The sequence below is a fragment of the Eublepharis macularius genome, chromosome 1, assembly GCF_028583425.1.
Source record: "Eublepharis macularius isolate TG4126 chromosome 1, MPM_Emac_v1.0, whole genome shotgun sequence".
Taxonomy (NCBI): Eukaryota; Metazoa; Chordata; class Lepidosauria; order Squamata; family Eublepharidae; genus Eublepharis; species Eublepharis macularius.
The window spans coordinates 115,883,759-115,895,886 of NC_072790.1; the positions used below are offsets into that span (position 1 = coordinate 115,883,759).

The 12,128-nt window shown below is 43.5% G+C and overlaps 1 pseudogene; it reads left to right on the top strand.

Moving 5' to 3' along the window:
- The first annotated feature begins 371 nt into the window (after positions 1–371).
- The window catches only part of LOC129324541 (uncharacterized protein K02A2.6-like), a 28,344-nt pseudogene continuing 16,587 nt past the window's right edge, over positions 372–12,128 (top strand).

A 12,128-nucleotide genomic window follows, 5' to 3' on the forward strand; every position in this document is an offset into this window, starting at 1 on the left:
AGTGGTATGTTTGTGGGGGAGTGAAGTGGCGAACCACTTGGTCCACTTTTGGTGTGACAACCAAGCAGTGGTGCATGTCCTTCATGCCCTTTCATCCAGATCCACAAGGGTCATGAGACTGGTCTGGGCTCTAGTGCTCTAGTGTTTATCATTAAACATGCTGTTAATGGCTAGGCATGTTCCAGGGGTGAAAATAGTGTGGCAGATGCTCTGTCTCGCTTTCAGATGGGACGGATTCAGCAGCTTGCTCCCAAGGCCAATGCCTTGCAGGCCATGATGCTCCATGAGCTGTGGAGGCTTGGAAGCTAAAGGCAGAAAGGGCCATAAAATTAGCAGTTGCTCTCAGCACACAGAGGTCTTATGATCAGGCAATGCGACAGTTTGCGGGCTTTAGAAGGGATGCAGGACTACAACAGGTATGGACTATCCCGGTAGAGCACCTTATGCATTTCCGCGTGGCACAGAAAGGTAAGGGCTTGGGGGTGAAGTCTATTCAGGGACAGCTGGGTGCCTTGGAATTTGCCTGTAAAGCTAGGGGACTGGTTGAGGCCATGGGTGATTTTCGGCTGAGGAAGATGCTAGAGGGTTGGTCCCAGGAAGGGGTTATATGGCGGGACGATAGGCAACCCATTTCCCCAGCAGTTCTCCGGGGTCTTGGGTCTACGTGGGTCTACGTGGAAGAGGGTGTGTTGCTTGAAGTTCAAGTCTACCCTGTTTCACACAGTAGCCCTCACCACCTTCTTTGGGTTGTTAAAAGTCAGTGAGTTAGTCGCGCTATCCCTTTCTGATAGGTCTGGTCGTGCCTTAATAGTGCAGGATCTCAAATTTGTTGGTGATAAGGTTACCCTCAAGGTGCGGTGGTCAAAGACTGATCAGAGTGGCATAGGGACTGTGATTCAGTGGGGTCCATGTGCAGAACCAGGCTTGTGCCCGGTTAGTGCCCTGAGGCACTATGTAGCCATGTGGGGGGAGGGTGATGGGCTGCTTTTCCGTCATGTGGACAGATCAGCACTGATGAAGTATCAATTTGGGGAAATTACAGGAAAGGTGCTTGTGAGTTGGGATTGGCCGGCGTAAAATCTGGAACCCATTCTTTTAGAATCAGAGCTTCCTCTACGGTGACAGCAATTGGTAACTGGGGGCTGGTCATACAGAAAATAGGGCATTGGCGGTCTGCTGCCTTCCGGTCATATGTAAGTCCCTTGGACAGTTTTGCAGGCTCCTTTTGATTTTAATTTCTTTTCAGGTGTTGTGGCTTGCAGCAGGAGAATGAGTGTCATTATATGCAGCCACAGCATCCCACTAGGCGAAGAAGACACGGATCAGCTTGGCCTCAGCCTATGGGCCACTATGGAATGGCAGGGCCAGCGGGGCCTGAGGTGGCCAGGCCTCCTGCTGCTGCTCTTCGAAGGGAGGACTGGTCCACAGCTGAACATCCTGGTTATCCACCTCGGTGGTAATGATCTCGGCATGGTAAAGGGCAAGGCCCTGTCTATGCAGGCAGTGGCTGACTTACAGTTTATCGCCAAATGGTGGCATGGCACCCTGATAATTTGGTCTGCTATGCTTCCGTGCCGAGTGTGGTGGGAAGTCTTGGACCCAGCAGAGATTGAAAGGGCAAGGCATAAGGCCAACAGAGCCCTGGAAAAGGCATTGAGGGATGATTTGGGAATTTATCTGCCCCATCCCAATATAAGGGCCGAGGTGGTTGACCTCTATTGCAGCGATGGGGTGCACCTGTTGGTGACAGGTAATAACATTTTCCTGGATGATTTGCAGCAAGGGCTCAGGTTGGCCATAAGCCACCTTCAGGGTGCAAGGGCCTAAGCAGAGGCTTGGCCGTAGATGTGGCAGGATAGGATAACATGAGGATAAGATGATAAAATGAGTGGGCTGGTGACACCCTTGGCACATTCCCATTAGTTGGGAATTTGGGATCTGTCAGGAGAAGCTGGTGAGGCTGTATGGCTGCGAGCTGCGAGGGCAGACTGCCTGGTGGGACTCCTGGACAAGGCCTCCCCCAGGCTCCACAGCTGGAGGGAGTTTAGGGTTGCCAGGCCCCCTCAACCTCCCGGCGGGGGCCTGGGACCTGGCACTTATCTTTGGGGAGATGGGGGTGAGCGCTTATGGAGCGCACGTGTGTGCATGCCCCCACAGGCATGATGATGTCACTGCAGGAGTGACATCATTGCACGGCCCCTGGGCAGACCCGTTTTCGGGCACTCCGCAGCACCAGAAACGGGCCTTTCTGCCACGGATCGGGCCCAATCTGTGGCAGAATGGGCCTGTTTTGGGTGCTGCAGAGCACAGGGGTGTTCCTGTGCTCCATAGCGGCTCAAAAACAGGCCCAATCCATGCCAAAACAGGCCTGTTTTGGGCACTGTGGAGTGCGGAGTGTTCCTGCACTCCGCAGCGCCTCGAAATGGGCCCAATCTGTGCCAAAACAGGCCTGTTTTGGGGTGCTGTGGAGCACAGGAGCAGTCCTGTGCTCTGCAGCTGCTGAAAATGGGCCTGGTTTGCTGTGGATTGGGCCTGTTTTGAGCGCTGCAGAGTGCAGGAGTGCTCCCGCACTCCACAGTGGCACCTATCCAGGCCAAAATGGGCCTGATCCTGCCTGGCCACCAGGTCCCAGCCATTCTTTGGATGGAACACCCCTGGGTCAGCGTGGGTTCATCCAGACAGGTCAAGGCGGAGGTCCAGGTATACCCCAGGTCTTGACCTGTACCGCAGTTAGATCCCTTGCCACAATGTCAGGTTATGTTATGTTGTAATTAATAAAGTGGCCCTTGTTTATACCTCAACCTTTTCTCTGCCTTTTATTTTGACTGGGGGGGGGGGGAGCGGCAATAGTTATCAATGGGACCCCAATAATTTCTTTGTAACTTTAGCAGTTCATATGCATGCATACATTTTTTAAAGTTAAGGTGGAGCTTTGGAGCCTGTGGTCATTTGTCAGGCCTCACCAGTATTAGGTCCCTGTAGATGTTCTGCTTTGCAGACTATTGTCAATCAATTACAATACAACAAATACATTTTGTGTTGTTTTTTATAATCCATAGCAGTGTTATCTTGTACTTCTATTGCAAACTGTTGCAAACAGGTCAGGATGATGGGGAAAATCTACCCAGGAAAATTTCTACATTCAACACTGATAAAAAAAACCCTTGCTTAAGGTAACAAGGAGAAAGCAAATGTCCTACAGGTCAAAGCCACTTAATCATAGCCAATAACCTTCTAGAAAGACAAAGGAAGTGGTATAGTATGTTTTGAGAAGAAAACTCCCAGCAAGGAACTCGTTAATTGGTTTTGTTAATTGGTTCAACAGTGAATCACTGCTTATTTCATCCCAATGATTGCACACATTTTTTTTAAAAAAATTGCTTTCCAATTCATGTGTTTTGCACATGCTAAGGCAGACAGCCTCAATTTATATTTTTCAATGCAATCCTAAGCAGAAATCAGTGGGCTTAAGAGGGTATATTTCTGCTTAGTATTTCACTGTTGATATACAGAGTAAGAATACTTCAGGGGCTGAAGTCTAAGGTTTTCCACACAAAACCATTGTTGCATCACTTCTTTGTAATGAGAATGTAAAACCTTCAATGGCCCTTTTTGCACTTACGGTTTAAACTGCCATTTATGAGCATTCGCCCCGATTGCAGTGGCTTCGGCATTGCACCTGTTCATTTCACACTGTCCACTGCAATTTCGATTTGGTGTCTGTGCTTCATTTCAAAACCTCGGTGCAATTTTGGGCTTTTGGGGCCTTGCAATTCACATCACACTTTTTTAAAAAAAATTGAGCATGCATAGTAACGTTGCAATGTTGGAACCCTTCCCCCCTTTTTGCTGATTGGGCTGTCCCCTGCCCACTGGAGAGGCAATTGGTGGCAGAGTTCTGGGGTAAAACATGCACCACTCTCATTTTTTTAAATGAAGCCAGGAAAGGGTTAAAATGCTGCCGATTCATCTCCTCCCAGGAAGCAGAGGCTTGTTTCCAAAGGGCTGTGCAAAATGCTTGGGTTTCCCCCCCCCCTCTTTGGCAAAGTCTGAAACATGCCTGGGAGGGAGGGAAAAGCAGCAATTTAATCCTTTCCTGGCTTTTAAAGCCAGGAAGAAAGTGCAGGAACATTACAACGTTGCAACCCATTCTTGTCTTTAAAAAAAAAAGAATGTGTGTGCATACCCTAAGGGAGGAAGGAGAAAGCAGCTATTTAACACTTTCCTTGCTTTTAAAGCTAGCAGGGAATTAGCAGTAAGCTTAGGAATCATTCCTGGCTTTGAAAAAAAATAAAAGAGCATGCATACCGGGAGGAAGGAAACCAACGAAGAAGCAGCCTTATGACCCTCAGCTCGCTTTACTAAAAAAAATGGTGGACAAGGAGTTCAGAGAGCTGAGGAAGGTGGGAGTGGTTAATTCTGCACAAACCAATCAGCTCCCAGGGAAAAGGAGAGGGGGGGAGAGAAGCAAAAAGGGGACAAAAGTGTTCACATTAGCAAAATGCGGGCCAGCTGCCAGTCGGCAGCGAACTTAAAAAAACATCGGGGTATGTCCGCAGGGGGGAAAATCGGGGATACAGCAGACAAAAAGCGGGACTGCATCCCATGACTGCTTTTAAGTGTGAAAACCTTGCAAACATGGGATGTGGAACAGGTACAAACACGCTCTAAAAACCGAGTGCGAAATGTACCAATGGCAGGGCCGGTGCCAGGCTTTTTTGCACCCTAGGCAAGGCTAACTACTTGCACACACACACACACACACATCTTACTGCTAATCAGTTTTCAAAAACAGATTAACTGTAGGAAAAAGAAAATCACAACACTTGAAATCACTATTAAAAAATGCAAGAGTAAGTAAATACAATATTTGATTTTCTTTCTCAAATACAAAACAATTTTAGAACACAAATCACAAATCATTTTGAATAAACCTGTGAATTGTTATATTAAAATTTATGTTTCCATTTCAGGTACATCAAAATCTCATTTTTCATGCCTTTTCCTTTGCAAATTTTGTCACCAATTCCTTCAAGTCCAGTGCTGATACTTGGGCATGTTCAATTGATATAGTTGCCAAAACAACTAGTCTCTTTTGCAGCATTGTTGAGCATATGTATGTTTTTATAAGTTTGAGCTTTGAGAAACTGCATTCACTACTTGCCATTGTCACTGGAAGTGTCCGGAAGAACCCCTCTTGCTTTGTTCACTCCTTAGCTCTTTCTGCCTTTTGTTTGCAGAAGTGAGCTCCAGATGATCATTTTTTTCTGCCATGGCTCCCTAGAAAAATGACTATATTTTCTAAATAAGTTTAAGATCTGTCCAGGGATAAGCCAGGACAGTAGTTAATTATCATAAAACCACAAACCCTGTTAGTCCAAGCCAAGCAAAACCAGGAGACAATTGGGTTTAGATGGAGCATGTTGCATGAGAATGAAGCTAGCCAATCATGGGGTGAGCAACAGTGAGGTTAGAGTAGTATGTCAACCCATGTCATGTGACCATTCTAGGCTTTGCTGCTGGTGAAACAGGTCAGCTAGTGGATTGGAGGATCCTTGAAAACTTTACAAGAATTGTATCCAGAGTATTAATCCGCCTTCTGCTGTCCCTCCACCATTTATTAATTTAGCTTGCCATCTCAACCAGCGCTGTGGTTGAGATCATCTACTGCAGCCATAGTTGCTGAGTCCCAGGGGTTGTTACTGCTGACTTGTAAGTAAGGCATTCATATAGCTTTAGGGAAAGGTATGAGAGTAATTGAAAAGTTCTTAGTGTAGAGGTATTTTCCCCTGCATTTGCTCCTCTGCAGCAAGTATGCTCTGCGCGTTGCTACAGCAGAATTTCCCTACTTTCCTCCCCTTTCTTGCAGCCATGAAACTCTTTCCACCCTTTTCTTTCCAGACACAGCAAAACAGCTGTGGAGATGTTAGTGTTTTCCACTCTGGCTCTCCTCTTGGTGTTGTTGGGGTACAGTTTGCTCTATGAAGTGGTTTCTTAACTGGAGGCAGTTTCTTGCCTTTCCCCCCTTTGTTTCCCCTTTCCCTTCTTGCTTTGCTACTTCAGGTTGCTAAAAAGTTTCTTTTTGCAGCATTGGAAGCTATTTTCCTGCCTTTTTTCCTGGATGGCAAAACAGAGAGGCTTCTACTTCTCCCCCAACCCCCTTCTCATGCTTGTGAGACAATGGGAAGGAGAATTATGTTGTACTTGATGAGGACATACTTTTTCTCTGCCATTACTTATTTTGTTTGCTTTCTTCTTTTAGCCAGCTCTTTGGGGAGCTAAAAAGGGGTAATTTCAGTGAGGCTTGTTCCTCTCAAGTTGATTGAAGCTTCTGGGATAACGTTGAGTCTCCTAGATTATTTTGAGATGCAGAAATAACTGGCAACATTATTTCAAAGCAGGATGATATAATTCATAAGGTTTGCCTTTTTTGAGAGTTAATGATCTCATATTGCCTACTGCTGTTATTCAAAGAACAATATATACAAATTGCTAATATCTTTTTCACCTTAACAATTTACATCAACTAGTCCATTTATAGTAGAGTTTTCTGATATTTGTTTTACCTACCGGGAAATGTCTTGTTGAAATGTTAAGGTGAGCTTTTGAGCTGCTTGATTGTCTGTAGAGAGGACCATTCCCCCTACCCTGTTGGGAGTGCTCAATAAGTATTCTCCCGCACTGCTACCTGCCCATTAGCCCTGTTTTCCCTGGAGGCAGACCTCATTAGCTGGTGCCAATGGGACTTTTGCAAGTGATAAGGGGTGCAGTATATAGAAAACTTTTATAAGACTTTATAATCAATTATATTTCATAGTGCTGTTGTAGTATTTATCTTAAAATAAAAATTATAAATTGTCAATTGCATTTTTAAAAGACACTGATCTGTATAAAACTGTGCCCCTCAGGTCAGTTCTGCGCCTCTCTGAGGTCTGCACCCTAGGTGGCTGCCTAGTTGGCCTAATGGTAGCACCGGTTCTGTTCATGAGCCAGTATGAAAAATCTGAGTGCCAGGACAGTTACAGTTGATGAACTGAGACCAGTACTTAACTCTGGGTGTATTGTGTAATAATATTAATTTATTATTTATATTTATTTACAAAATTTATACTCCACCTTTTTGCCTTGATCAGGGCCACCAACGCAGCTAACAAATTAAAAACAAACATAATAAAAACACTCAATAATATTACTCAGTATTTTATATAATTTTTCTTGAGGTAGGTGTGACAGACTGCACATTTTTAAAGCCTGAAATGGCTGTAAACACACAGCTGGGCAACTGTTAAGTGTTAATCTCTCACAGAATTAGACTCCAAGGGATCTGATTGGATAGCATGAGCTGAAAAGTCTTTTTTCAGTCCTAGCAGAGCGGAATCCAGTGAGAAGAGTTGGGAGATGGAGTCCTAATTGAAAGCAATTTAATCACTGACAGGAGAACTGGAAAAAAGTTAGCAAGAAAGTTTAGAAGTAGCTGCAGACTCTCAAATGGGCCAAAGAAAGGGGATAGATCTTCTAAGAGGAAGAGGAAATTTTCCCTACCCAGTCAAACAGGGAGGTAGCTGTGGAGAGTAAAGAGATACCTGGTTGGGTGTGATTGGAAACTGCCTGTGGAGACCTTCAGATTCAGTTAATGACTAAGGGAAACCACTGGTCTGTGGAAAGAAGAGGATTGGGGTATTAAAAATGGGTACTAGCATTCCTAACTCCAAAAGAGAAAGAGAATACTAAAAGAAAGTTTACTAGAGTGCTTGGAAAAAAACAAGGAAACCAAAATCTCAAAGCATAAGCCACTAAGTATCTGCGAAGAGCATAAGAACTAAAGTTTTTGTATATTCCAATTGTACCCCAGATATATCTATAGATGTATGTGTTGAATTACCTCAGAAATGTTCACCCCCTGATTTCACTTGACCTTTTCCCTCTAAAATAAAGAAACACATTTGTTAAATTTGAATTTTAAAAACGCCTCTGGTGCCGTTTCTGCTAGTACCGCTAGTTAGACCCTTGCCGTGTTTACTTATTTAATTTATTTATGTCATTTATAGTCCACCTTTCTCACTGAGATTCAAGGCGGATTACACAGTATGAGATTAGTACCATCAGTATCAAGTACATTTCAATACAGTATCAAGGACATTTCCATAAACAATTCCATAGGGTAAATAGTAGATACAAGTATTAGCAAGAATCCAATACAGAGTAGAAAAAATACTGAAGCAGAACATAATCAGTTCTAGGACTAACATTAGACAATGTGGAGCACTGGTGGTACATAGGAGTACATATTTAAAGCAACAGATAATATGTAAGGCAATATAGTGATGAAGTCTACAGTCTGTAACTCATTAGCAAAGCATCCGAGACCCCATCCCTACAGCCCTCCCATTTGAGTAAAAAGCCTTTTTGAATAGTTTGGTTTTGCATCATTTACAAAAAGCCAGGAGAGTGGGGCTCTTCTGACCTCCTCAGGCAGGTCATTCCACAGGATAGGGGCCACCACAGAGAAAGCCCGTGTACAGGCTGCTGCTGACTTCACCTGTGTGCAGCCTGGCACCTGCAGGAGACCCTGTTTAAATGAGTGAAGCTGCCATGGAGGAACATAGGGAGGGAGTCAGTCCCGTAGGTATGCCGGACCAAAGCTATGAATAACTAATACCTTAAACTGAGCACGATAACTGATGGGTAGCCAATGGAGCAACTGTAGGATGGGAGTGGTTTTCATGCTTCTACTCACTCCTGATAACAGTCGAGCTGCAGCATTTTGCACTAATTGGAGCCTCCTGGTTAACTTAGATGGGAGACCTATGTATAGAGCATTACAATAGTCAAGCCTTGATGTTACCATAGCATGGATCCAAGAGGCCAGGTCAGCTGTGTCAAGATAAGAAGCCATCTTCCAGGCTAGAATGAGGTTGTAGAAAGCATTTTTTGCTGCTGCCTTAACTTGTTTTTCTAGTAATAACGCTGGATCCAGTATAACCCCTAGGCTCTTAACTGAGTCTGCAAGGATCAGACAAACTCCATGGAAAGTGGGGAGTACAATGTCCTTCAAGATCTCTGCCTTCCCAGCAAGCATCACTTCAGTCTTGTCTGGGTTCAATTCAATTTGTTGTTTTTTAACCATTTCACCACAGCCATCAGGCAGTGATCTACGATTTCTACTGCATTCTGTGGGGACCTGGATAGCAAGATATAGAGTTGGGTGTCATCTGCATATTGATGACTTCCAGCTCCAGACTTCCAGCTGCAAATGAGTTCTCCTAAAGGCTTTACGTAGAGTTGAATAACATGGGAGATAAGATTGCGCCCTGCAGAACCCCGCAAGATAGTTCCCATTCTAGAGATAGTTGATCTCCAATGGCCACCCTTTGCATCCACTCCAAGAGAAACGATTTAAACCAGTCCAGGAGGGCACATCCTTTGATGCCCACTTCTGTTTCTAAATGCCTCAACAGGATGGCATGGTCTACTGTGTCAAAGGCTGCAGATAGAAGCAATACGGAGGCATGGCCTTTGTCTATATTCAGACGGAGATCATCCACTAATGCCACTAGTGCTGTCTCTGTCCCATGTCCTGGTCTGAAACCTGACTGGAAAGGGTCCAGAGTGCTAGAGACAGATATGTTGTTGTAATATTAATAAAGTGGCCCTTTAGTTCTCGATACTTGTGTCTGCCTCTTCATTCCAACTGAGGGGGCAAATGCTTACCCTCAAAGATTCATTGATCTATTCTTGGATATCAGGGTCAGAAAATATCCACATTGCCCTATTCTCAACAAAATGGCAACAGTACGTATTTGGAGGATCGAAGTTATCACATGCTCATGTTACACCTGATTTTAGTGCACCAAAATTAAATGTCTGAGAAGGCTTATGTATAGAATAGGCTAGGCCTGCCAACTCTGGCTTGAGAAATTCCTGGAGACTGAGTGCAGAACCTGGGAAGAACAGAGTTTGGGAGAGGAAGGAGCTCAGTGGGGATGTAATTCCATAGAGTCTACCCTTGGAAAATGCTATTTTCTCCAGGGGAACTGTTTACTATAGATCACTGGTAATTCCATGAGAAATTCATCATCCCCCCCCCCTCCTGAGGGGGGTGGCAACACTATAATATATGTATATTGCCAATTTCTTGAAACCTTCCTTTAAGGAAACACAATGGTGTGAAAGTAAATATTTGCTTCATACAAGCAAGTGTAATAAAAATATGAATTTTCAGATTAAAACGGGGGGATCATCTCTAGATTAAGGCCATTCAGTGTCATATCTGACAGGAGGGAAAATACTTTCTAAATTCATGCATACACCATGGAAATTTATGTATGCTCCAGAGCCACTGGATGGGAGTGGAGGATTGTAAAGTGTTTATATGCCAAAAACTTGATGGAAATTACTTGTCCTTCAGTTCTAAGGAAAACATTTCCCCATGTTTTCATTTGTAGAGAAAAACTGTCTGGTCTCTATATAGATAGCTAAAGCAGCAAAACTAAGTCACCCACAGAAAAAGCAGTGTATCTCCTATGGGAGAGCAAGGTATGAAGAAAAACTGACCAATAGAAAAAAGAAAAAAAGTCCCATAACAACTTGATTGCTGAAGGCTGAAAATGCTCTAAGGGAAGAATATTGAGAACAGAGTGTCAGTTAAAGGAAAAGGGGAGAGATCAGTCAGCTCAAGAGTTAGAGATTCCTGGAAAAGCGTGGGGGGGGGAATAAGATTTTTAAATTGCCCACTCTCATGTGATTATTCATGGGGCCCCAGCTTGTCATATCTAGTAAGTAAAAGTAGCATCTTTGTGCTTGGATTTAATGTTGTCACTTGGTAAACATTGATACCTAACAGGTGTTTCAAGATATATATTTTTTAAAAAATCAGTTCATCCCCTTTAATCCTGTTTTTAAAGTTTGGAGATACATACATTAAATCTTTTTGCATGCAATAAATTCCTAGAGATTAGTCTTAGACCAAAGTGACTGATGCAGGGAAGAAGGGATATAGGCAACAGGTTATGATTGTTCACCATATATTTGAAAGTGTACAACATATATAAAATCATTTCAAGAATTAATCCCATCTCTTTGATTGAGAAGACAGGGTCTGGTGTCCAATGATTGGAACAGATGGAAAAGAGAAAAAATACAGTTCAGAAAATTGACTTAGGTAGCTTATTTATGTGCATTTCTTGCCTGCCCACAATATCATTATCATTTTATCAGGATCCCAAGGCTATCCTGATGAAGTGTGAGCAGATTGACTCACCAAAGCTGCAGCCCAAGTGAGGCCCAGCTCTCTGATCTTCATGGGCAGCTTGTGAAACTTTCCAGTTGAAGCTAAGATCTCCTCCGGGAATCAGGCAGTGAGCTCAACAAATCCTTTCCTTTCTTTCCTTTTCTCCCTTCACTGTGATGTCTTATTTTCTTGTCTCATAAAAGGAAGAGATCTATCCCAGTTAGAGTTTTAAAATGAAAACTAGTGATAAATTTAAGCATCTTGGGGTTTGGGGTTTTTTTTTAAAGCCACTGGTGCACCTCAGTGTTTGTGACTATTTATGAAAAGATCAGCCATTGTATTATACCATTCCTTTTTCAGACTTATCTACTAAGCATATAATGCAACCATCAACATTTCACCAGGGGAGCACTCAAGCATCATGATAATCAGAGGTGTGGATGACTAGCTAATGCTGCTGCTGAAATGGATCTGTATGATGGTAATTTCACTTAAGCTGTTCATCCAGACTTTCTACCTAATAACTGGATGGTTTATGAGAAAGAAAGGTGGTTGTCTGAAATAGTGGGTATGCGCAATGTAACACTCTTAAAGCATGTGAAGATTGGCAATACCAGCATTAAAAGAGCAGCTTCTGGCTGCAGATATTTGCCATGAGTTAAGGACATGGAAAGAGTAGGGAAGTGCTCTACAGCATCACTTCCAGCTTTGATCTTTACAAATAGTGGGTTTGAAAACTGAAAATACTTTACTCATAACTGTCACCTTCTCTTTTTGTTGAGCATCCAGTATGATGATCTGCTAGCAGTTTAAAAAGAAAAAAAAAGATGGAAGATATTTGAACCTGGCAAGTTCATGGCAACACTCATTGTTACACAGGCAACCAGCCCATAGTCAT